Raw genomic sequence first — 26,832 nt, forward strand, 5'->3', positions numbered from 1 at the left:
GAGCGCCCTAGAGGGAAGGGGCGGGGAGCGGCGGGAACCTGAGGTGGCGCCCGCGGCCTTTGTCCAGCGCTGCCCCGCGCGCGCCATCCCTCTCCGGCGTCCCGCGTGAGCTGGCGGCCCCGTCCCCTCACGCCCCGGGGAGGCGCAGCAGCCCTCGCGGTCACCTCCGAGTCCCAGGACACTGAGAGGGAGGTGGGGACGCCGCCTCGGAAGCGAGCAGCGTACCGCGAGGGCGGCTTCGCCGTCTGACAGGGAGGGTGCACATCCTTAAAGCCGCTCTCCATCCAGGGGAGAGGCCGGGTGAAGCTCCTGCACCTGTCTCGGAGCCTCGGCTGCCGTCCAGAACGTGTCGAAAGGGCGGGTAAGTGCGGGTGTGAAAGACTTTCCCCCATGTCCCGGAATACACTCTCACCCAGGATGGAAGGGCGAGGAGAGAAAGGCTGGAGGGACTTTGAACCTCGGGTACAAGATCGCTGCAAGGTTAAAAGATAGCAGAGTCAATAGAAGCCAGTTGATAAAGTAGAGCTGTCACCAGTATCGCAAGGGACTGTGCCAATCCCTATATTCATCGATGACCTAGAAAAGGAGGGAGTGGTAACGCAACAGAGCCGGTGGGTGAAGTTCTGCATTACTCCTTCCCAGCTCAGACCTGTGACATTGAGATCTCTGCCCGTGCTGATGCATGGGGAAGCTGCAGTTGAGGACAGAGTTCAAGGCTTCAGCCAAAGCTGCAGGCACCTGAGGACATGGCTAAGGGACTGCGTGGGTGGGACAGGCGAGGGGATGCTGTGGCCACAGTGAGGTCCTTATCCTTCTTTCTCTGGTCCTCTGTCAGTGGAGCAATGAGGGGTCCTGGGTTGAGTGGGAAGGACAAGGGGGGTCAGGGTGGGGAAATCTGCAGCTATTTCTTTCAGCGAAGGCAGGAGTGGTAGAGCCAAGCATGACTGTGGGTTTTTTACTGTTCTGATACTGGAGACAGAAAGATGAAAAAGCCCCAGGTAATGGGATGTTTGCTGGTTAAGAGGAGAGGGTTAAATAGGGGAAAGGCAGGCTGCGAAGACAGGTGGGAAGGTGTAGATGGGCCTGAGCTAGAGCAGGTAAGTAAAGAAAAACAGAAGAGAACAACGTAGGGCATGGCTGTGGAGGAGGGGGAGAATCCATGCATGGATCTAAAAGGGGAAAGAGTGCTTCCGTGCAGGGAAAATAGTAAATGTATGCTTTTTCTTCTTCTAAATAACGAGAAGACATAATCAGAAGTAGGAGCCAAGAAAAGGACCAGCAATGGGAAGAGAGAGGACTTTGCTGTATGTCACAGGAGTTTCAGACAACATGCAGGTATGGTGAATCAGGATGGTATTGTGTGGGGCTCCCATTTTGACTGCTGGTGAAGATGACACTATGATGGACCAAGAGTGGTCATTAGTGTGGAACACATTACAGGTTAAATGTTGAAAAGTGGTTTGAATTCTGTTGCGTGTGAGAAAGCATGGGCTTGAAATCAAGAATGGACCTTTTGTGAAAGTCTACTAGAGCCCTACACCTTCAGAGCTACTGCTTAGATGGATTAACTTCCCTGACATTACACCATCAAAAATTCTTCCTCAATATTGTCATCTTCCAACAACTCCAACTATTCACAGCATTTTAGTTCATCTGCAAATAAAAGCAGGAGAGAGTGTCTTCTAACCCCTTATCCTAAGTCAGAATTTCTATTAAAAATAGAACTAAAACTTCTACAACTAAAACTTCTGTGCTGCTTGTCTTTGAAACCCCAACAATTTTGTGTTATTTTGAGCTTTATATGAATGCATTACTGGTGTTAATTGCTCCATCTGCATCCCCCGAGAGTACTTTTTTGGATTACTTCATTAAGTTTCTTCTGCCTTGAGAGAACAGCAATGTATTTTAATGTGTGCCAAAAATCTGTATCTATGGTTTGCTATTTCGAGAATAAAATGAAACAACTGAGCATGAACATCTTTCCTACTTCATCCCTTTCTTTGCAGCCCTTGCCCTTGAACTCAGCTTCACTCTGTCAGTACCAAGATCCAAATCTTCCCATTTTCTCCTTTTACACTTCTATTGCACACATCTCCACCATCTACTCCATCCAGGTCTGCATATTTCCCTTCACTTTTTCAACCCTTCATAAACTAGAACTTTTCAACAAAACATGATGAAGGAATCTGAAATCAATACTGGAGACACTATGCAAGAATCTCCAAACAAAAAATTAAAAATTCAAGTATAATTTCCATCAGTCACAATTAGATCCAGTATCTATGAGGTTAGAGACTCACAGCTGGATTTCACACTGCTCTGTACTTTAATGATCTATTCCCTATTTTTCTGAGAGATGAATGTAATTAAATTTTATGGTCTTAGAGGTCAAAAGCTTCTGCTTTTTTGTGAAACTTAGCTGAAGTGAGATACAATGCATAGAAAAGCCTGCTAGTTATGAGTTACCAAGCCCATTCTGTACATTTTTTAAAGGACAAGCAATTGAGGAGCAATGAATCTGCATTATTAAACATATAGTCAAGAAAGCCCATAAGCCATAACGTGAAAATGTGTCTTTTAGCATGATTTACCAGGTCTGCACAGAACCACAGAGAATTAAAATCACAAAAGACTTAACAGTGAGAAAAATTAATTTGCAAGGCAATTTCAGAGCAGTTTGTCCCATTCTTTTCTGGTTACACAGAAATATAGGTTGTATAACCAAACTGTTCTTCAAGACTGTGCAGTGAGATCCTTATCTAGCAGTGGCAAGTGCTGAAGAGACCAGAAATCAAAACACCGTTTCTTAAAGGTTAAAAAAAATGTTGATCATACAGTAGGGGAAATATGAAAGAGATCTTTGCTGGAATTAGGCAAATCCACATTCCAGGAAAATTTCTATTGTAATTTCTCCAAAACTGCAACACTTTTTCAGGTGATAGAGGACCTTCACTAAGGAATAGCTGTGGTGTATTAGTTCAAATTAGGAAGAACAACTTTGACAGTTGAACTCTCAAACAACATGGGAAAAAACCATCTCAAGAGAACAGTATTAATGATTCCAAAAATAGCACAGTAAGAATAATGGATTCCTTTGTCCCTGGGTAATGCAAGAAGACATGCTGAGGTCCCTGATTGCTGCAAGTTTGAAATCACAAAAATGGTAGACTTCAGACACTTAGGACACTTCTGTGTAGGGTCTCTTTGAAAGCAATTAGGTTTCTATGCATACCAATCAATTGAATTCCATGCTTATTCATCTCAGGGCAAGAAGAAATGAGCTTGATTTAAGCCAAGATAATTTGAAGATAGATACTATATAGAAAATTATTATAAGCACTGAAATTAAGAGAAACATCTTTTGTGTTTGGTGAACAGCACAATTTATGCTGAGGGGAAAGTGATGACAAATTTTAGTGAAAGTAGGACTTTTAGAGCCTTTTCCTTTGCCACAGGTTTGAGACATTTCCTCCAATTTTCATGGGACTAGTGTCAGGCAATAGAATTCTATGAGTATGAGAAGATAAATTTAGCTCATAAAGTAAGAAAGATTAAATAATGGTTGAGGCAATTCCAAATGCAGAAAAAGGAATTATTCATTTTCCTGACCACTGGAAAGAATATAAACAAGTTCAAATTGTATCCACTGGTCCTTTGAGGAAGATATGGGGCATGACACACATTGTACAAGGATAATTTTCAGAATCACTGTATCACTGTGCAGTATGATCTGACTGATGATAGCACACATGGATCAGCTGAGACTGTGACACTGCTGAGCAAGACAGATGGGAAAATGACATTGAGAAGGCAACACTCATGCTGCATAACAAATGAAAACTTATCCTTCCAAAACATGCTGAACTGTCCTAGGAGTAAGAAAAAATTGTAATTATCCTCAGTTAAAAGGCTTTCTTTTCCAAAACAGTGTCAGTATTTATACTGTATTTTATGTTGAAAGTACCTTTTGTGGAATCCAGCAGATATCTTCAAAATAATGCTGTTTTCCTTACAAATCTCCTTAATTTTTAAAGAGATCCTATTGATTTACATTTTATATGCTAATGTCTGAATAGATCAAATTAACCCTCTCACCTGAATATCCTGTTGTCCAAAAAATAAGTATTTCAGGAACAGAGTGCAAGACCCAAAACTCCACTCTGGAGTCTTCTTAATAATGATCCCCTTACAAAACTCCAGACAAGATTCAATTTTAGCATATTCTGCACAGTGTCTCCAAAGATGCTTTCTCAGCAGGCTTATAACTCTGCAACATCTCAGCCCTCTTTCTAAATAAGCTGTTGCCAGGCAGAGCAATCTCTTCCCACTGAGGTCTTCCTGTTCCTCTTACAAAGACTCCTTTGCTGGACAATCTAAGATATTGGTTATCTCCTTGTCTCCAAAAGAAAACTGAGGGTTAACCAGGCTGCTTGATTTTTCTGGTAACAAGAAATGTACATACCTCAGTTACAGGTTTTCTAGTATCCTGCTTCTTTCCTGTTTCTTCCTACTTTCTGTTACAACCCTAGCAACTCTGCCTTCTTGCCACTTCTCCACATCTGTTTTTGTCTCTTCCTATGCTGGACTTGAAGCCATCCATGGTTTTCCACTCTCTTGCTACACATCTGTATCCCTTGCACTCCTGGCTTTGATGGTGTGCAGAAAGAATCAATTTCTAAAGACAATGTGATAAAGCATCTGTATGTGAGCAGACAGAGCCAGTAGCTATAGTAACAGAAAAGCATATTTTAAACAAAAATTAAACAAAAAGGAATCTGAGAAGTTTCTCTGATTTTTTTCCTGCATCCCCAAATATTGCAGTGTTCCATAAACACCCTGCTGCATAACTTCACCTGATTGTTTTTCCTCATAACTCAAAAACACTCTTCCATATATTTCTTAAGTATTTACAAACTTATCACTATTTACGATAAGACCCACTTGGAATAGATTTCCTTTCAATCAGTAAGATAAGTTACCATGCAATAAGGAGAGAATTATATATTTCAGCAAATTATATCCTGATATTAATGAAACAGGAATATTGTTATATCTGATTCAGTTTTATACTTTGACATCTCTCTGCTGTTATTGAATGGTTAGAACTCTATAAGGTTGTTATGAAACACTTGTAATTAAAGTTTTGTTATTTAGCTACCTAATTAATGCGATTGCTTAATGTGATCTCTACAAATTATGAATTATACCCCACTTCTTAATTTCAGAGTCCTCTGAAACCTGATTTAAGTCGTATCTAAGCAGACTAAATGCCAAAAAAACCCAGCAAAGGCAGTTTGCAAAAGGATAAGATAGTTTTTCCACAGATTGTTTTGTAAAGTATCATCTTTCTCAGTATCTTATTAGATCACTGTAATCTGGATTTACATATTGATTCATTCAGTTTCAATGTCAATCATAATGTGAAAATTTAATAAAAACAACTCTAATTGTTCTTCAGAGACTTAGCAATAATTACTCCCATAGCATCTCAGTCAAGGAGATGTCTTTCACATGTTCTGTTTCTCAGGCATAGCAATTGTAGGTTTCTTTTGGGCACTGCACACTTCTCAAATCAGTATTTCATTCACTGAGATGTTGACGGCTGCCTTAGCAACACATCACATAGGGGTTACACTTGATAAAACTGGAACTGTATTCTGTCAACAATAATTATGTGGGTGTTCTGCTCATTTACTGCTAGAGCTGTCCCATGGCAACAGTGTAATAGCAGTACTCATTTTTTAAGCACATAAATAACTCCTTAGATTACACGTTTCTGGCTCAGGTTTGGCAGAGGCATGTGAAACAAAGACTTATTTGAGAAACTATCACAATTACTTCCATTATATGCAAATCTGTAGGGAATGTGCTAATTCCTGAGTGTTGGGTGCAGCTTTGCTGTAGTAGTAGCAGTGGTGGCCTGAGGCATTTCCAGAGATTGATAACAAACTAGCATTTTCACTCTGGGCCATTCTCTTCACTTTCTGCTGAATTTCCCAAGAAATGCCTCAAGCAAAGGTCATTATTCCAATTAACCCTGATTTTAGAGTTGTTGCTGCTAAAGAAAATGAGATATAATCTTGTTAAAAATTCCAGTTTTTATCAGCATTACCTCCCCTCTGAAGTGCTGAAAAAAGCAGCTGATGCTATCGATGATGATACTGTCATAAACTTTTGAAAAGAACTGAAGTTTGGTACATAGGAAATCAACTTTGTAATTTTCAGATATAGTTGTTTGGAGATTATTTACTTTCCTAGGATCATTTTTTGCTTGTGAATCAAGAGTAGGGTAAATAGTAATATTCATACAGTCCATAAAGCACTTACAAGATGAGTTAGGATATTGGAGGCTTTTTTATTCACGCTTCTGTGAGCATCTGTGATCTAATGTAATAAGACCTGATGGCAGGATTAAGTGCACCTACAGCTCCAGCCATTCACATATTAGCTTCACTGAGAAAATTAGCAAAAATTATATCATTATGGCTACTTTTTTCTTACTATGAGCACCATGACTAAACCGGTTTAATTCAAGCTGATGTTAATGTAATAAGAAACATCAGGAGATTAACAAACCGGATTGGATTCAGGATGGATTTTTAGAATAAATTATTTAATAACCCATCCTGGGTCCCTGGAAGCTTCCTTTCTTTTGGATTTACCATTCTAGAGGGATTTTAAGAAAAAAAAAATGTAGCACTAGGAAATGTAAGATAATGTAAGATGCGTGTATTTAAGATATGTCTGTAACAGCATTCAACCATTTTGCAGTAGTGGAAGGAAACAAAACTCCAAGTAAGGCAGCAAATACAAGCTGTATACTGGTGTATACAGTTTGCCTGCAATGTCAAGAGTGAATCTTCTGCTAGCCACATATCAATTGTCTTTTGTATTGTCCCATGGATGTAAAGGAAACCAAGAGTGTTTGCTGTCAGCATCTGATTAACCACTGAATGCTAACCATAGTTTTGGAACAAAGAACAATTTTTTTATTTGATGCCAACCATTGTCTGTGGCAGTGAAACAGCAAAGTTTCCATTAGAGAAGGATGAATGTGAATTCTGATAAGATGTGGGGATGAAATGTTAAGCCAAATGAATATTCATACAGCAAAGTGAAAATAGGTGTCAAGGACTTGCCTCTCTTTCATCCTTGGTTACATGAACACAGTGCACCACTCACCAAAACAAAACAGTTTCCAATCATTACTTTCCCCGTATAATTTATTCATCTATTCCAGAGCACTGTTTCGGGGGCTTAATGAGTATTTGTAAAGCTTTGGCTGAAATGCACTCTCTAAATGCAAAACATTATACCCTTTACAATGAAGGAAGTAGTGTAGATTACCGGTTCAAAAAAGCTGCAGCAGCTCATCAACATGTGCATTTGAAGGGTGCACTACTTCACCAGCTAGCAAAGCCCCCTGTTCACATCCTATCCAGCGGATAGGCTGAGTGTGCTTCCTTCCCACCCACTCCACTCTGAAGTACAGAGAGAAAAGTTTTGTAACTTTGTCTCTTCATGCCATTTCACCCTTAGACAGAGAGACATGCAGCCATCTTATCTGTTTAAATGAAAGGCTACAGTTTGTAATTAAACTATTCAGAAAAAGTGTATCTAATATTCCTCGTAGCATTAACACACAGCACATTCCACCCTTCTGAATAATACAAGTCTCAAACCCTTCTAATTAATATTAATTAATAACATTACTGACCTGAGTTCATGGAGGGATTGAACTGAAGGGAGTTAACCAATTAAACACAAGTAGGCAGTGCTGGGGAATAAAAAGCAAAACAAACCAAAATAATCCCATGTTTGCCTGTAGTTCTTTTCATCCCAACTTAAACAATTCAATGTGTGTTTTATCTTATCTGCTGTATAGACAGCATGGATTGCCTTTCTAAATTTACTTCTACAGCCAGTTCTGGAGACACTGGAGTGCATGCTTAACCTCACATTGATTAAGCCCTAGAAGTCAATGAGTTTTTTCACCCAGGTAAACACAAAGTATATGTACAGATAACTATACCATCAGGGTCTCACAGTCTGAGTTGTCTCCAGAGTAAAGACACAGAAAAAGAACTCTACAACTTATTTCTGTTCTCCTGCAAGCAAATCTGTGTGCTATGAATCTTCTGAAACATTAGGCCATGGCTGGCAGAGGTATCAGGTGCCTGGGGAAGGAATTTTGGAGCTTCAAGCCTAGTTGCACATCTGAAATATTACCCAATTAAATTTTTCTCTGTATTTTGGGAACCCTTAGCATCCATGGTGATTTAAACCATCTTATCATACCAGCTTGTGCTGTATTTCTCAGTCGAGTGTTCATTCTGTGGGTGCTTTTAAAGATAAAGCCTCCTCAAATTCAGACACAGGCTTAGCTGACCCTAGTGATCAGTGCACTGTATGCTGGCACAACAAGTGCAAATATTTGTCATCATGTCTCAGAAGGGGTGCCTCATGACCTGAGAGCAAAGAGCATCTCTGTAGTGAAGAGCAAGGAAAGTGATTTCAGAAAGATGAGGAGCAGACTGAGTAATGACAGACTCCTTCCTGTCTTAACACAAGCAGGATTCAGGCAGATTTTCAACATTCTTTGAAATCTGCTAGTTTTACATGTTCTGAATTTGTCCTACATTTTGAAAATCCTCTTGTTTTAACGTTTACCTTAGGAGGAATGTCATTCCTAGCAGGAAAGTCACTCAGTGAAAGTAGCCCAGCAGAAATCCTTCCCATGCCATATGCTCTCCATCTCCAGTATGGGCCTCTGCTGTGCAGGCTGCACCAGCACAAACTCTAACAATACAAGTGTGAGGTATGCAGGTTTTATAGCAGCATTCCAGTGGGAAGAACAACAACTGATTTGAAGACTGAACTTGGCAGATTTAGGGAAGAGACAGAATGCTGTGGCACCTATGATATCAGTAGGCTGGATCCAATGATCCAAGAGGATCTGTATTTCAAAGCAAAGAAGCAAATGAAAGCATTGAAGTTGTGCAGAGAAGAGCTGAGTCTAGGGACAAACAACAAGCAGAATGAAGTTAGTTACACATTAGCCAACACACCTGCTCCTACGTGGCTTCTGTGCCTGGATTGCTGAAGCTCACAGAGAAGCTCATGATCGAGCAGGACCAGGGCAGTCACTGCCACATAATGTCTCCTTTGCCACAAAGAATAAGAAAATATCACAAAGCAAGAAGAAAAAAATGAAAAATATTTAAAAATCAACCTTTCTCCAGCCCCACTCCATTTCCCAGATGTACATTAGTCTTGGAAAAAGGGGGAGAAGGGAAAAAAAATTTTCAAGAAGGGTGATGCATCCAAAGCTCCTAGCAGCAAGGAGACTGAGCAGATGTGGTACTGCAGTGACCAGAGACCTGAACTGCAATCGAGGTGCTACTGATTGTGTCCATGAAAACACATGGTGAGGGATTATTCCTACTTGGAAGAGTATATTCCTTTAAAATTACAAAATAGACAAAAAGTAAAGAGAAGAGAAGAGAAGAGAAGAGAAGAGAAGAGAAGAGAAGAGAAGAGAAGAGAAGAGAAGAGAAGAGAAGAGAAGAGAAGAGAAGAGAAGAGAAGAGAAGAGAAGAGAAGAGAAGAGGAAACTTATCCAAAGGGTGAGTCAGAAACAGTTCAGAGATAAATGCAGCCTCCTGAGTGTATGTAAAGCCAGTGCCCTCTCTTCTCTACTGGGTAACTCCTTTGTCCCACTTTTCCTTCCTTTTACCTCCAATTCTTCAAACCAAACCAATAAGTGCCAAGTCCTCTTCAGCTAAATTTTGGTGGGAATCTGGACCCAGGAGTAGATACAGAATTTCTAAACCAAGGAGCAAAATGCAGATTGTTCTGCAGAGGGTGTAAAGTCAACCAAACCTTGATGGAGAGGGGGATCTGGCAGATTCCCAGGAAAGATTTGCACAGTATTTGCTGCACTCTTAACTATATTCTGCAGGTCTGCAGGTGAAAGAGGGAAGAGAATAATTGGTTCATTCTGAGAAACAAAAGTCTCCCAGTTCCTAAAAACCTGCTTCAACATTTGGGAAATCCTGCAAAGTAGGGAGAAGTTTTCCACTGTGAAACAAGCAATATTTTTGCTGTTTCCACTGAAAAGGGAGCTCACTTCCTTGCTGGCCTTCTGCAACTCATTTCTGCTCAACAGTATTTCAAATCAAGTTGAAAAGAATACAACTTTTATATAGATGCAACTTTTCTAGCTGCATTAAGGCCACCTGCAATGGCTAATATCTCTGAAGTGGAGTAACACTGTTCCTGTGTGGGTAGGAGAGAAATTATGCTACTAAAGGATGGTTACAGTGTGGATTATTTGTAGTTTAGTAAAATTGCTTTACAAAACACTTTGATATATATTTGGTGGCATTTTTAATCTAACACTTTCAATGACACAAATATTTAGTAAACCCCCCCCCAAAAAAAAAAAAATTAACCAACCCACAACATAAAATTAATATACAAGACAAACAGCAAAGGACCAATTCAAATCCCTTTGGAATTTCCTTAGGAATCAAAAACCACTTGGAGTAAACATTTACCAGCTCAACAAATTGAAATGTCCTATACACATCTCTCTTAACAGCTTCTGTAATAATTGACAGAGCACAATACATAGAAAAGATGCCAGCATATCACAAATATGAGGCTGTTGAGAGGATTAAGAGTAATCCTGTCTCACCAATGAGTAAAGGATATAAGAAATGGAACTGTGTTGTGTTGAATAGCACTGAGTCAAAGATACACTTATGACAAGCTTTTGTGGTTTTTTTTGCTCCACAGAGATTCACTCAGGTCATGCATGAATTCTGAAAAAAATGGCATTATTACTGAGGAATGCCAGGCAAAGCAGGAAATAATCTTTAATTAATTTGTGAGGCAATTTCACTTGGCAGACACAGTCTGCCAAATAAAGACAGAACAGTAGCTTTCTTATTAAGCTGATAAAATCAACCAAAAGTGAAAAAATCCCATAGTTAAAAAGCATTAGAAAATGGATTTTTACTAGTGGATGTAATAAAAATCCACAGGGAATCCTGGCAACACTCAGTGGATTTTTTTTGTCCTGAAATCAAAGGTATTTCTGACAGAAATGTAAAGAAAGAATTTTCTGCTCTTCTGGACTTTGAATAAGTATTTGATCTCAGATACTATAAAACACAAGCAGATTCAAACTTATTCATTAATTCTAACAATTCAGAAATACCTTGTTTTTTCTTATCAGTATTATTGTCTTTGTAATTCCATTTCCAATTGCCACCTCCATCTCCCACCAGCATGTACAGGTATTAAGAGATATTTTTGTCACTTATAAAATGCTGGAAGAACTTGAGATAATAGGCACTTCATAAATGTAATGTGTTATTTTAGTGAAACTGGGGCAAACTGCTAGTTTCAAACATAATTGGCTACAATGGTAAAACTGGAGCATCTGTAGAAAACTGGGACATGGTACATGTGAGGTGCTAATATTTACCCTAATGTGGCAGATTTCATAGGTGCTCACCTTTATATTTAGGGGTGTGAACAAAAGAGCGTTGAAAGAATTAAATCTTTATTTGGAAATGTTTCCTGAGAACAGGAAGCAATTCAGCAAATCAATGTGTTTGTTTTTCACATCCACAAGCCAAAATTTAAATCTAGCTTAAGCCTAAAGGGAAAAAAGTTGGGCAATTTCAGCATAATCCCTTCAGAAATGCATTCTCTTCACATGAACACAGTAGCAGCTCTGTGCAGGAGAAGCCTCACACTGAAATATAAGAACTGCTGCAGTTTAGAGGAGACTCTTTATTGGCAGCCTTTATAATAATATCCTATATAAACCTATAAGTAACCTTAGCATATTGACATCCTGTAAAGGAAATGTGGAAAACTTGCCTAGGAGCTGCCTCTATTAATCTTCATTCTATCCTGTACTGGCATTTTTCCCAGTTTCCTATGCCCAAAGTTCACAATATCTGTTTTTAAAGGAACATGCTGACCCTTATAGAGTAAAGCCCAGAAAGCCTGATTTGCTACTGGTTTTAATTTTCCCATCCTCTTTCCCTGTAACAAGTAGGTTTTGAAGTACAGCTTCTAACAAGCCAGTGGAAAATGGTCTTTAAGTGAAAAAACTTGGCATGTAAATCAGATGACTAAAGAATGTGGCTTTATTGCACTACCAGGTCTAACAGAGAGAGAATAATACAAAGTAGTGGTATGCCATGAAGCTAAAGCTTATGGTCCAGCCTCATGAATATGTATCAAAACTGGTCACAGGCTTTAAGCAGCTATGCAGGAGCTGGTCTCCTAGTTAAAATCACAAGACTGTTTTCAGCCACAGTCTGTGAACTCCTTGCACATCCACCAGTAATTTTGCCTTCATGAAGCAGATTTGATAGGGATAGGAGACTCCTGGCACCTCCTCTGACTGAGAAAGTGAAAGAACCAGGCAGCTGATAGCTGCTGCTCAGGCATACTCCCTAAAAAGTTCCTGGAAAAACAAAATACCATATACTGTGACATGAGGAGGCTCAAGGCTTGCAACACAACTGCTTCACCCATCCAGGAAACTAACAGCAACACAATTCTAGTGTACATGCAGATCTACTGGGAAAACAACTTATATCACCAGAAAAACACCTTCCCTCTTTGTGAAACAAGCTGTCTAGTGCCTGTTTCACACATGAACCTCCACCACTTCAGAAGCATGAACACCATCAAGGCCCATTGTATAGGTCTGCCTTGTCTGAATTTGGAAGAAGTCAAAGAGTCCTTGAACCTGGGTTTTGGGAGAAGACTGCTCTGGGGTAGCTGTCCTGATGCCACCAAGTGTATAGCCCCAAGCTCTCCCTCTGTTGAAGTCATCCCCTTAAGCAATGGTGTTTTCCACCAGCACATGTACACATTGCAAAGGTTAATGCATCACATTTAAAAAGACACCTGTGGGATCAGAGTGTCACTGACTCCTCCAGTAAATGCTGGGAAAGGCAGGCAGGGGGACTGCATCTCTTTGAAACCCCTGGCAAAGGGAACAGGGCTTGCAGAGGTGTCCTGTTCAGAAGGTATCATTGTCACATTCTCCAACTGAAGAGTCTGTGCCACCAAGGCAGAGAAGGAGGCTACAAGGAATCTGGGTTTGGTGTATGTATGTGAAACTAGAGGAACAATCAATGGTACATCTGAGTTATCTTACCTGTGACTAACCCAGAATGTGCCTCCAAAATCAAGCTTTCTACTTAATGGTGATGGTGTGAATTAATTCTGGGTTATCAGGCACCTTCTGAGCAGAATACAATAGTTTCTGTACTCATCTACCCCAAGGTTAGCAAAGGATACTGCCTGCTGTTCTTGTTTATCCAAGCCAATTTATTGACATGAAGTCAGTTTACCTGCTGGCCTACATGGGCTGCATTCAGTCCATGCTATTAGCTCCTGGGAAAGTCCTCCCAACAGCAGAAGAAAAGAGATGAGCACTTTTTAAAGCTTTTCTAAGCAAAATTCCCTGTTGCAAGCACAGCATTCAGATAATATACTGTGTTAATGGAGACAAAACACTAGCAGATATTCCAGGTCAAGTCTCATACACTTCCAGCACAGCTACTGTGGGTTTCATCTGGTAAATTTGACAGAAGAGTTTACCCCTCACTGATAGAGTGAGGATGTGAATACAAGGAGATGACCACATAAATGAAATACAATGGACCTTTTATGTACTGGAGATCAAACCATCTCTGTTTCTAACATTATGAAGCTTTCCCTCTAATGCATGAACATAATTTCCACTGATACCTGTGATGAGATCCATGCCCTAATTCCCATTACCCTGGCACACTGCTGACAGAAGACACAGAGGACAAAGACAACAATGAAAGATACATTATTAAGGCAGGTAAAACCTTCCACAAGAATAAGTCTTAAAATATATACCTTAGATGAATGGAAACAATAACCATTTGCCTGAGGCTGCCTTTATTACTCAACCAAAAAGGAAGGAAAAGAATATATTTCTATTGCCTTGGCAAGGCATGCAGCCTCTATCTGTTGATGAATGCACTCATTCACAGCTTTCCCTTATTTTTAAACAAACACCATGGTCTGATCTAGGCAATAGTGTCAGCCACTAGGGCTGATGTGATTGCAGTTTGGCTCTGTGAATTTTGCATAGGAAAGTCAGGATACTACTGACAATTCTTGAGCCTCACATCTCTCCAACTCCTTCTCCCACCCCAGCTAGACTTGCAGGAGAGGCAAGCTGCTGAGGCAGGTTCAGTGCCCTGTGATGGAGCCCTTTTTGTCAAGGGCATTAGCAAGAGAAGACCAAAGCCTGTTTCAATAGATAGTAATATTTTTAATAATGTAAATAAATAAATCTGAGATTCTTTGTTTCATGGCCTTTCTGTTTCCTAAGCTTTAGGTTCACATTCTTAAGATCCTACAGCCTTAGTGAGAACTGGAAGTATTTTATTTTGAGACACAATCTGGCAGTCTGGCCTAATCACATGATTTGAGGCTTCTAAGTAAAAAAAGCAAGGAAAAAAAAGAGTATAAATACCATAATAAAGCATGAAAATTAGCAATACCCAATCCAGGATTATATTTCACAAATCAGACTCACAAAATGATTCTGTATCTAAGAATTTTTCTAACACAGCAGAACACAAAGTTTAATAGAATCCCTCAGGTTTACAAAAATGATGAATTCTCACAGGGTGAAAGGCCAGCCAGAGGCCTTTGTCTGTCACTTGTCATTTTTCAGAAAAACTTTGCTTGGTACTGGAGAAATTAAAATTTGCATCAGGGAAATTTCAGTGTATGGGAATGGGGACCAAGGGCAAAAGCAAACATACAGAAGGAAGATTATGGAAGAGCTGCCCTGAAGTAGCTTCACAGTTTATCTGACTCTACTCTCATCCCAGCCATGCAGTAAATACAAAAAACAGAGGAAGGATATCTTATGACTGAACACTGACCTGGGACATCTGAGTCCAGTTCCCAAATATTTCATTAACTTTCAGACACCGTTGTCATCTTGCAAATACACAAAGGAAAATAATGTTTCCTTTCTTGCCCTCTTGTTCTGTCCTTCGTCTTGTGAACCTGCTCCTCAATTTATACGAACTACTTAGCAAAAGGAAGCTCTGATCTCAGCAGGGGACTGTAGCTGCTGTAATACCTAATAATAACTGGCAAGAAATCTGAAACAAAGCCCACCTCAAACCTCTGCAAAGTTCAGAACTGGATCTGCCTTTAGGAGCAGGAACATTTCTGCAGTAAATGGACTCTGAGCCAGTTACAAGCAGACGTCCCGCAGCTCTTATTCTAGCAACCACCAGCTTTTTGACTAAAATACTTTAAAAAAAAAATAGAGTAAAGAATAAAACTGCCTTAAATTCTACCTTCCTTCCCCTCAAATCCTATGTCTTTTATTCTGAAATGGACAAATAGCAAAAGCAACAATGAAAGGGTGATTATTAATCTTTGATCCTGAGTCACTTTCTCCTACAGAGCCCTATTCTTCATCTCAGGAAGTGTGATACAAGAGCACTCCCACAGCCTGATTAAAGGTCCAGGTATGGGGTCACACGACACACAAAGAGAGCTACAGAGTTTCAGAGAGTGATGTGTATTTAATGTCTGGCTAAACACAAGCACGATAAAGAATGAAATTATGAACATTCTTAATGATTGCCATAACTGTGAAACTGCCACAGAACTGCCTGGGTAATTGTGGTAAGAAACTGAGTTTCTTTTTAAGAAAGAAATTACCAAATCTGTTTTCCAGAGTGTTAGTCTGGGTGATTACAAAACAGAACTTGCTGAGAATGCCAAAGTGTTGGAAAATGGCAGAGTGCCCTTCTCAACAAAAAGCAGCAAAATGGACCTAGGTTTATTGGCTCACCCAAAAGCTAAGGAATTAGAATTGAAAACAACCTGAGGCAGCTAACAACTGGGATTTCAGGTTTGTCAGCAAAAAAATGCCTAGGAAAAGAGTCAAAGGTTACACCTGGAGATTTAGAAGATAATGGCAAAGTTCAGATAGGCATCAAACCCATCTGGTCCCTCAGAAAGCAAATGATTGTTAAATCCAGTTTTTATGAGAACAACTTAGCTTTAGATGCAAAATTCATTACTTCCTAGGGAAGATGCTCTGTCCAGCACTTTCTTTATATCTTCTGAGAAAAACTAAGAAGTATTAAAAAATCATATCAAATGCTGGATTCTAAAAAGACTGCACAAACAAACCAGCTGCTGGAGAAGCCCCACATAATCCTGGCTGCCTAAAACAATCTGCCTGAGAGCTCTTACCACCATTCCCTGTGAAATTGACTTTTAGGACAACTTTTCTACAAGGGATTTGCAGCTCTCTGAAAAGCACTGGAATTGCAGATGACAACAAAATTGTCTCTCTGAGAGCAAGCAGCATGGGGAGGGTGGAGGCACAGGCAGCCCCCCTTGGGAATGGCATCCGGGTCCCTGCATTGGGCAGGAGCCTCTTGTCACCAACACAAAGGAGGACGTGTGAGCATGAAATCCACTCTGAGCACTGTTCACTCCACAGAGCTGAGTCTAAGACTGCTTTGGCTTGGGCACCATGAGGAGCTGCATTTTGATTTTTGAACTGCCAGTAAATACCCTCCCCCCTCCAGCACCTTTCATGGGATTTTTAGGTTCTGTCACCTTGGGAATTCAGTTTAAGAATTTGATTCTCACTATAGTTCACAGAATTTCCAAAAGGAGGACACCTCTAAAGATTATGGCAAACCAGTAGCTTTAGCCTTAACCCACAAGTCCCTCAAGACTTCTGCATCCTTGGTCAGATGCAAAAAAGCAACTTTCTCCTATAAACACAAGCTTTACACTCATACATAAGACTAGCAAATTTTTATGGTAATAACCAGGAAAGAAGTGATATTAGGACAAACTCAACATTTTTTAATAATTTTCCTAGCTCTAACAGCAATTCAGGATGTATCTAGAACACTGCTCAGTTTATCAGTTGCTGAACAATCTTCTAAGTAATCTAAACAAAAACCTTAGTCTAAACATAAAGGCTTACTCACCTGTTTTGTCAACAGATTTTTTTAGTCTCTGAAAGAAATTTTGATAAGACAGAATACAAAGGAGGAATTAGCAGCCATTTAGTAACAAGAGTTTAAAAATAGCATACACTTTTAATTTCAATCCAGATTTAGTCAAAGGTACTCAATGTCTGAAAGTATAAAACTATATTAGATGTTATAGAGGCCATTGTGCTAACAGCTGTGTGCAAGTAGAAGAAAAAAAGATTTTGTGACCTTGTGTCTACATGTAACTGTGATTAAAAAAAAAAAAAAAAAACAAAAAAAAAACCACCTCAAAATTCAAACAATCTCTGCTTGTGATGGTTCATGAAAAGCCAAAGATCTTTAGTGCTCTGAAAATCCTTGGTCTCATCTTGCTGCATATTAAGAATATTCACATTAAAATTTGACTTTCAGCAATAACCAATGTCCTACACTGGGGCTCAGTTAGTGCAGTTCATGTCCTGTGTGATTCACATCCTATAGTCAAAAATGCTGTTTTACAAAAGGAGTGTCAAGGACACTCATCAGTATGCTAGAAAAATGCAGAACCATCACTGATAATTCAGACACTGTAAGATCCCTACACATTTTGTGTGCTCATTACTTAAAATAAGAACTGAACTGAAGACAGTAATAGCTACCAAAGATTAAGCACAGCAGGTATTTCAGTATAGGAGCTCTGCAATATGTTATTCTTAAGCTATTTTATTTTTAAGTTTCTAAAAAAGCTGCTGCATCCATCCACTGTACTGGAAAATTCAGTAGGATGAATGGTTCTAAATTTAGGATGCAGGACACTGCAGCTGTGATAACATTTCGGAAGTGGAAGGCATAGTAGAATCATGACATATTTAGATAAGACAACTATTTTTACTCAAAATGAAGCTCTGTTTTGGCTGCACTAATTTGGCTAATCAGTTCAGATATACTTTTTTCCAGCTCTCATTCTTACCTATGAGATACTGCATATTATGGCCCCTAATCCCTATTTGTCTTGTGCAAACAAGTAAAGCAGATGAAAAGCCATCATAAACTTGTCACATGGTATTTCTGTAACCCTTCCTAAGCATCCAGTAGCAGATATTTGGAGATAGGCCAGTGAGCTGTCTAGTCCACCATGCCCTGACATAGCACAGCCATGCTTTCCCAGAAATTGTTCTTCTCCCACCCAGCTGCTTTTGTTGGTCTCCTCCAAATGAATCAAATTATCTGCTGATCTATCTCTGCTAAGTTCAGCTTTTTACTGTACCAAGAGATAGTGCAGTCTACTGTAGCTCTTCCATGTATTTCAAGTGTAAAACATTGCTCCATGACTGGATAATTTTTCATCTTTTTTTTCTTTTCCTAGCAACTTCTCCCATTTACATCCTTTCTCCCTTGTAACACATCATGTCTTCAAAGTAATCTGTCCTGCTTTCTTAGGCCTTAGCCTGGCTTCTGTTGGATCTCATTTTGACACATACTTGCCTTGTCATTTTTAGATAGCAAGTTTTCTATCACGTGGAAACAGATAATTGGCAGCTCTGAGTGAAGTGGCAGTTTTAAAATCAGACTCCAGGCTTTCAAGCCAGGAACTATCTGGCACATGCTTTAAAAAGATTAGTATCAAGTTTTGTTGATAAAGACTTCTAATACATTTCAGTGAAAACGACTGATTGTGAATACCTGATCTGCATGCAGTCTGTTTTCATAGAATCATAGAATTATTTGGCATGGAAGGGACCTCTAAATTCCATCTAGTCCAACCCCCTGCAGTAAGCAGGGACCTCCTCAACTAGATTAGGTTGCTCAGAGCTTTGAGACAGATTTTCCTTAAGAAACTGCAGAGAAATTAAGGTTCATTACTCCAAACTAATTAATATGTTTCTCCAATTTTTTTTTTTTTTTTTTTTTTTTTTTTTTTTTTTTTTTTTTTTTTTGGCAGTAATATTTTTCAATTACTGCTGTAGCTCTGGTTTCCAGCCAGAAAAGGGGAAGGAGATGTAAGTCTGTTGGCACAGTGTTGTTTAGTATAATTGGGATTTGGGCATCTGCAGCAGAGCAGTGCTTTAGAGCTTCAGCACGAAGTTCAGCTGATCAAGTTACATTTTTAAAAATGAAGCAAACTCTGGGTGCTAATGAGCTCTATGCAGCACACAACATATTCACAGAGAACTCTCAGCCTGTGATTCCACAAAGTTTAGAGCCCAGATCTAAAGTCTGGAGCAAGCAGCTTCCAGTGCACTCAGTGCCTTTCCTGCAGATCTGAAAAACTGACTGTACCACACACACATCACCAAATTATACTCTGGGGTACACCCAGAAACTGCTGATTTCAACTGAGTGACACAAGCAAAGAAGGGAACATTCCCCTTTAGTTTATCAGTAGTGTGATGAAATTTACATAAACTCCGTGAAATTTTGCAAAGACTCCACAGTCATATCAATTATGTCTCACCTGAAAGTAGGCACCATTCATTACATTTATTCTTTGTCCCGCTGAGCTCCTGGATTTGTTTCCCTGCGCTTGGCTTCTGGCAGCGCTGCGGTGTGGGAGCTCCGGGGCCCCGCTGATCGCACCAACACTGCGCTCTTGTGGCAGGCACTGGAAGGGAAGCTCTCACCTCCTGCTGCACAAACCCCAACTCGGTTCTAAAGCAATCCAGTTGGCAAGGGGATATTCAGAGCAAATCAGCAAAATGGATGCTTAGATTTTTGATAGGTGAAAGAGATAAAAGGCAAGATCATTCGACTTGCCTTCTCAGATATATTCATGTGTATTCATCCTCATGCCTCAATGCAAAGATTTTGCACAGAAAGCACTGCTACTGAAATTCTCTTTTCCAACCTGTTTTATTGAGACATATTTGTCAGATCAAACCTATCATTATATTAATTTTCAAATACCTTTCAGAAATTAAAATCTTGCTCCAAAAAATGAAACTCCATTATTTCTAACTCCCAGTTACCTGATGATTTGAAATAACAATTTATTTTTAAGTCAGCTGCTTCATCATTTTTTTCCTTAAAATCAGTAAAAATTATTCCCAGGCATGATTCATACTAGCAAGCTTGTGAAGATAATTAAGTGAACAGCTTCAAGCATTAATTTTCCTGACTTGAAGGCTGCTAATGAGGACACAAATTCAATGAGCAGGAGGACCCTGTGGCCAAGTGACTAGAAAGTGCATGCCTATGAATGGGAAAGAGACTCCCACGCTGCAGTTCAGGGTTAGAAATCTAAAGCATCAAAATTGCCCTCAGTTTCTATGTATTTTTTCTTCATGGGCTCTGAGCATACCACTGATGCTCTACTGGAGCAACTCTTGATAAGCATCAATGAGAAGGTTTGCTACTTTTTTTCTTTACTTGTTAAAAATTATAAAATTGCTTTTCCTTATCTTGGCAAGAAAAGAATAAACTGTGCATAGTATACACAACAACCATAAAGAGGTCAAACATTCCTTGAACAGGCAGGCACAACTACACACAGCATAAAAGTCTGACACTTTTATATAGATGTAATCATAAGTTGGTCATTTAAAACAGATGCTCAGTGTTAGGATACTTCAGCAGAACAGACTCATAGCACTGAAATGAATCAACTATAAAGGGCCACAGTGAAATCAGAAAAGTTGATCCAATCCATACTAAACTAAATGTGTGTATTCCAAATGTGTGATAACTCATTGAGTCATTACTGGGTTATTTGGGAAGGCAATTCAATGCATATACATAGTGATCAGAACTGAACAGCTGGGATCACTAGTGAAAACAGGTGTTGGATTTTTACCAAGTAATGGCTTGCCCTTCCCCATACTCTGCCTTTTCCTTCCTTGGTGCACAATTTGACTTGCAGAACTCAAAGCTGCTCTACACCTGTTAGTGGAAAACAGAGCCCTCCACATGCAAACCTCCCACTCCAGCTGACAGGTATTTTGTCACTCCAGCCTCAGACACACTGACTGCTCTCCCAGCTTTTCACATGTTACAATCACACCCTAACCATAAAAAGCATTTGCATAGGCTGCACCTTTTGCTTTCCCCTGGGCAGCCCCTAAAGAACTGAACCTCTGACCACTCAGCTTTTCCAGAAAGGTGACCACAGTCCTGTAACTTCTGCTGTGTGTACTTGTAACTCTGGGCAAACAACCCCCTGCCAAGGCCAAAACCACTTGGCAAGTATCCAGCCCTCAAAGAGTTACTGCAGGGAATGAAGAGTCAGGGAATCCACTGGCCAAACACACCCCATGACCCAGCACCAGGAAAGACCAACAGCATTATGACTGCTCTGAATCTTTGGGAGGATGACCCCGAGCTGAAGGATGATGGCTCTCATGGAAACCCTGCCCTGTTCAAGCACATGCACCACGTGAAGATGCACATCACCAAAACAGAGTCCCAGGCTAAGAGGGATTTTGCTCTCCCAGTGACATCCCACCACGCAACAGAACAGAGGCACCCAACATTTCACTCAACTGTCGTGTTTTGATTGCATCTGTCACACACTGGGAGATCTTTAGGTTGAGTGATATGATGAGCTGTTAGATTTTCTTTCTTGCAGCTTCATACTATATGCCTCCACAGCAATGAACTTGTCAACTCGGAGGCAAAATGAATGAATGTCTTTTAATCACTTTGATAATGTTAACGTTATTGCTTTGACAGGATAGCAGTAGATACAGTTTGCTGATTCAGCCACTTGTATGATGATCTAATGAGCTTTTCTGACTAATGCCATGCTCTAAAAATATACAGTGGACTAATAGATGAGCCTCTGCTATGCTGAAAAGCAGGCTCATTAAGACAATTCCTCTGAAAAGTGACATTTTTGTGACAAGATACCAAAGCATTTAATTACCCTGTATCCTGAAAATACTGAAAGAAATTAATTAAGAGGAAAAAAATGTGCAGCAACGTAGCAGATCTTGAGGTAGGAAGAGATGCCAATAGTAGCATCCAGGAGAAATTGAGACCTGCAAGGCTGTTTCCCCAAAGGAAATGGTCTACAGACTGCAGTCCATTTACACAGAACAGAATGCCAGTTTCTGAGAGGAGGTTTGTCATTACAGAGCAATTAATTTTTCAATTTCACCCTGCCAGGTGAGTATCAGCTGCCATTAAAGGCCAGTGAAGTTAGAGATTTGGACAGTCAGAAGAGTCTTCTGTGATATTTGAGGTGAGGGACTTGTTTTCACTACAGTGTTAGCTCAGATTATCCACCCTTAAGCTCATTCCCTGCTCTTCAAGTGAGTGTGTAAGGGCAGTTAGAAACCCTGCTCAGGCTGAACCATGCAGCAGGGTGGTTCAAGTGGAGGTTTTGGCAGCACTGGCACACAGGACTGTTGTCCCAGGAACCTGCTCCAAGTGACTGCATTGGCATAACTGGGGACAGAACTGTGATACACATGCAGGTGGCATTAACTCACCGTGTTTGCTGGCCCTGTCATCAAATATGAAAACAAACATTATGCAATCCATGTTGCTTTTTGGGCTGAGATTTGCTCTTACTCTGCTCCAGTCTCAGACATAGCTGTTTGTACAGCAGCACAGTACACCAGAGAACTCTGGTTTTAAAAGTTTTTGGTTTTTTTTTTAAATGAAAATATCGATCACATAAAACCCCAACTTGTTTGTAACTTTTTTTTCTTCCCAGGCTGTATTGGCCCTGACTCCAGCTGACCACAGTAACCCTGCTGACACTACAGAAAAGGGAGTGGAAGGGTAAGAAGGGCCTGAGGAGCAGACTGCTAAATCCTGCTTAAGCAGCACTGGTATCAAAGGAAAAATCCACAGCCTGTGTTGTCCCCACTGCAGCACTAAGCAAGCCTCAAGGCACTTCCTTACAAAGAGCTAACACTTAATCAGGCTAAAGACTTTTGCATGTGAATGAAGGCTGGTTAGAGGACAAGCTTTGAGCTGAACTTTCAAAGTGTTGCAGTAGTGAAGAGAGGTCCACAGTGACCATGAGTGGAGCAGATGGAATTTCCCCCCCACCACGAGAAATGGCTTCACTGGACACAATTCATCAGCTGCCTGGTACAGCATGGATTGGACCTTACCTTTACAGAAAGTTCCAGCTTTAAAAGAACTATGGGTCGTGGTTTGCCTGTCACCCATGGTTTGCCAGGGCAAAGTCTCCAGCCCATAGCTGTTTCTAGCAGCTCTTTCCTTTTCTGTCACAGACATAGCTGGAACACGTAGCAGAGAGAAGCGTGACAGAACAGATGACGCTCAAATAGCCCGTGCCAGTTTGTCTAGTGATGAAATGGGTTATTTTTCCAGCCCTTTCCTTTTGTGATTTCCCCATTTGATTGCTGTTCTGAGTCAGCCCCATTGGCCTGTCTTCAAGCTGCAGTGATAAAGTGCAACAGCTTTGGCTCCAGGACTATCACACTTAGCAGTCCATTGAGGTGACTAGAACATGCATCTCCCAGAGTTACAGGTTCATTCTATCACAAGCAGCATAGCCTTCATTACTCTCTGCATTTAATTTGCTTAAAACCTGGAGCTTTTTTCATTGGTGGCACAAAAGCATAGCCACATACATCTGTTTTTCTTCTTATTATTTTTTATTTCAATTCTTTGGAGAATTGTCTGAAATAACACAATCCCAGCAAACATAGAGCTATCTGAGCAACCCTCTGCCAGCTTGAAGCAAAAGGAGAATCCAAGCCAGTGTCAGAGAGTAAATGTAGGCATTGATGGGAGATGTTTGGGGTAACAGGACACTGCAACCAAGGGCACCAAGGGCTCCTTGCCATCCTGCCAGATGTACCTGATCCACACTCCCTGCTCCTGAGCCACATCTCACCAGCAAGGAGCTTAAAAACAGCCAATGAGGCATGGGGCACACGTCTGTGACTGACACACTCCGGGGAGACCTGGGAAGAACAGGTAATCACCTGCACGGGTAAACACGTTGGCTAAAAAGATCAAGAAGCAACAAACTAGATGACCTCCCTAGTGCTTTCTTGCCTTTGGCTGTCATTGGGAAGCCAGCATGAGAAGGTCCCTGCTTGCTCTCATCCCGCTGCCAGTGGAGCGGAGTAGCCCTGCATCTGCTGCACATTACTGTCTGCCTGGGAAAGGTGACCCTGGCAGGAGAGAGACTGCAGCAATTCCCTCTTTGTGGGAGCCACTCTTCACTTGCAGTCATCACCTCTGTCCAAAACATAGAACTTTATAACCTCAAACACAAAGAAGTGGCTGTTTAAACAACAGACAGTGACAAGTGCTAAGAAACATATCCAGCTACAAAATGTGCAGTACCTTCCTGCTTCACAGAGGTTAAGAGAAGGACTGAAAACAGCTGAGTGGACATAAAGAGCTCACAAATGGCTTATTAATAAGTGTGTTGGATCTAATGATCTGTGAAACTGAAATGAGATTATTTGGATTATCTCATTAAACAAGAATAATAGCAATAGTATCCAAGCAGTAATTGGGAGTGGGCCAATCTAAGGACAAACTAAATAATAGGGCCAAGAAGACTCTTAATTAATACTCTGCATTTTTGTGCCTTTACTTCTACTCCAGGAATTTATGAAAAAAACAAGAATCATGGCTAATCAAATAGCCTTATTTAAACAACTGAAAATTAAGCCACTGGCTGCATACACCCTTATTGATCATTCAGTCTGAAAACTGAAGAATGATTAAAGGGGGCTACTTTGGCAGAGCTAGCCTTGGGGAAACAAAAACACATACCCAAAATGTAAAATTGTTTTCAAAGGCTGAGCAATTAACAACCAGCTCAAGGCAAACCTGCAAGGCCAGGGCACAGGTAAAGCAGCAACAATCCCTAATCTGAGCCCTTTGTTTTACCTGCTGGCCATTGCAAGCTGGCAACAAAAGCATTGCTTCTCAAAGTGTGAAAGTAATTCCTGAGCAGGTTCAATGCATAATTCAAGATGAAGTACTACACAAATTTTACCTTTTAGGCCTTATTTATATGTAAATATCCAGAAGCCCTTTAGCTCAAACCAAAGAACAGAACAAACACCTCTGCAGCCTCCCAGGAGGGATGGGCCATGAGAGATTAAAAATGACAGATTTGGTCTGAGTAGCAATTAAGTCAAAAGGTCCCTGTTTGAAGCCCAAAGTAATTACTGCTGTGCAAAACCACTGCTCCTGTTGCCTTCCCTCAGTACTCTTTACTTAAAAGGAAAAGCAGGCAATATAATATACAGTGCAGTAGTAAATGGCTTTCCCAGGCATAATGGATAAATGAATCTTAAAAGTTAAGACAAACTGCTCAAAGGGCTGGCACTTGACACAGCACCATCCTCTCCTGGGTTTCCTAAGGCAACATGATCTAGCTGCACACTTAATGTTCCAGAGTTATTGAGGCTACACCGTAGCCCAACAACAATGGACTGCATTTATCAAGAGAATTTAAATTCAGATACGTTCATCTTATTGGTCAGGTCTTAAAGTGTTTATTTCCCTTTTAAGGCTTCACTTACACATACTGATTTAGTAACATTAGCAAAGAAAAAAAAAAGGGGGGGGGGGTAATTGAAGGAAGCTGCTTAGAAGAAAGATGTCTTTGTTACTAGAGTTATTTTATTAAGAACAGAAACAGCAGAAAACAGAAAGCAGCCCATCTAACACACTCATAATTTCACAGTGCCATTAGGATCTTGCTTTTGTAGCAAGTTTGAACTACAGAAGGACTATGCTTTTTTAAAATTAATTTTAAAGATGACAGTGGCTTGGTAGACATTTCAAAGACACAGAGGAGGGAAAAAAATAAAAGCAAATCAAGTGACTGCTCAATTACCCTGAGGGGTAAAGAAGCAGAACCACCTCTAACACACTAAGAACACTCAAGAGTAATTAAAGACTGAGGGAAGAAGCATCTGAACAGTCATAAAAGAGGAAAACTCATTCTACCAAGAAAACCATAAACTGCTTTGGGGTTCCTCCAAGAGAAATTATGACAAAAAGTTAATAAACCTGATTTTCTGGGTTTTGCCATGCCCTTCACAAGGCTGCTCAGGCTGTGGCCTGCAAGCCATACAAGGGACATGAGGGTGATGTCTCTGGGCCATGGCTCCTTTCTCTTGGCTTTTCCTCTTTTTATCACAGATCTATGTGGTTCACATAGTAGGGAGGAGAAAAGACTCTCCCAGAAAAAGGAGCAGCCTCCTGTAATAAGGATGACAAGATCTCACAGACAGTTTCCCATCTTTGTTGGGTCGATGGCACCAACTGTACCCAGACTGAGCCTGCTAGGGTGTCACAGCTCCTCCAGCACATAGCCAGCTATGTGACCAGAGCACCCACTCACTTCTGTGCTCTGCTGTCAGGCAAAGCTGAACTCTGCAGTTGGCCTGACAGTAAAGAGCATTTAACAGATAGCTGTGCACTGAACGGGATCCTCTTTTGCCTCCCACTCCTTCACTACCTCTTTCCTTATGACAGATCTGCAGACTGAGCTGCAATAGGAGCTGTGGGCTGGATTGTACTTTCAACAGTAGCAGCCTAATGCAGCACCACTGTTCAAGTAGTAAACTGCATCCCACTCACAGGGTGGCAACAAATGAGAATGTCAAATACATCAGTGGCAGGAGAGAGAAGAACATCAGTTTAAGAGAAAACAGTCACACACTTGATGGACACAGAATGTATCCAAAGCCTATGTTTCTGTCACCTCTGGAAACTGTCTTGCCCTCTTAGCAAACACCAGTACCTTCTGCAGCTGTATAATAGAATTCTGAGAGTCACAAATTGGTCTACTAAGAAATTCTATTTCAGATAAGGATTTCCATCAGCCTTGCTTCTG

The 26,832-nt window shown here is 40.5% G+C and overlaps 1 long non-coding RNA gene across 6 annotated transcripts; it reads left to right on the top strand.

The window, feature by feature from the left end:
- Window positions 1-225: 225 nt before the first annotated feature.
- LOC139804449 (uncharacterized) lies at window positions 226-25,114 on the top strand. Of its 6 annotated transcripts, none has more exons than XR_011729390.1 (4): window positions 226-361; window positions 1,242-9,626; window positions 22,146-22,221; window positions 22,699-24,469. It is a non-coding gene; the product is annotated as an uncharacterized lncRNA (long non-coding RNA). The 6 variants fall into 6 exon arrangements; XR_011729386.1 differs by having other exon boundaries at window positions 246-365; XR_011729391.1 differs by having other exon boundaries at window positions 246-365; window positions 1,242-1,335.
- The last annotated feature ends 1,718 nt before the right edge of the window (window positions 25,115-26,832 follow it).

The sequence above is a fragment of the Heliangelus exortis genome, chromosome 18 (genome assembly GCF_036169615.1).
Source record: "Heliangelus exortis chromosome 18, bHelExo1.hap1, whole genome shotgun sequence".
Classification (NCBI taxonomy): domain Eukaryota; kingdom Metazoa; phylum Chordata; class Aves; order Apodiformes; family Trochilidae; genus Heliangelus; species Heliangelus exortis.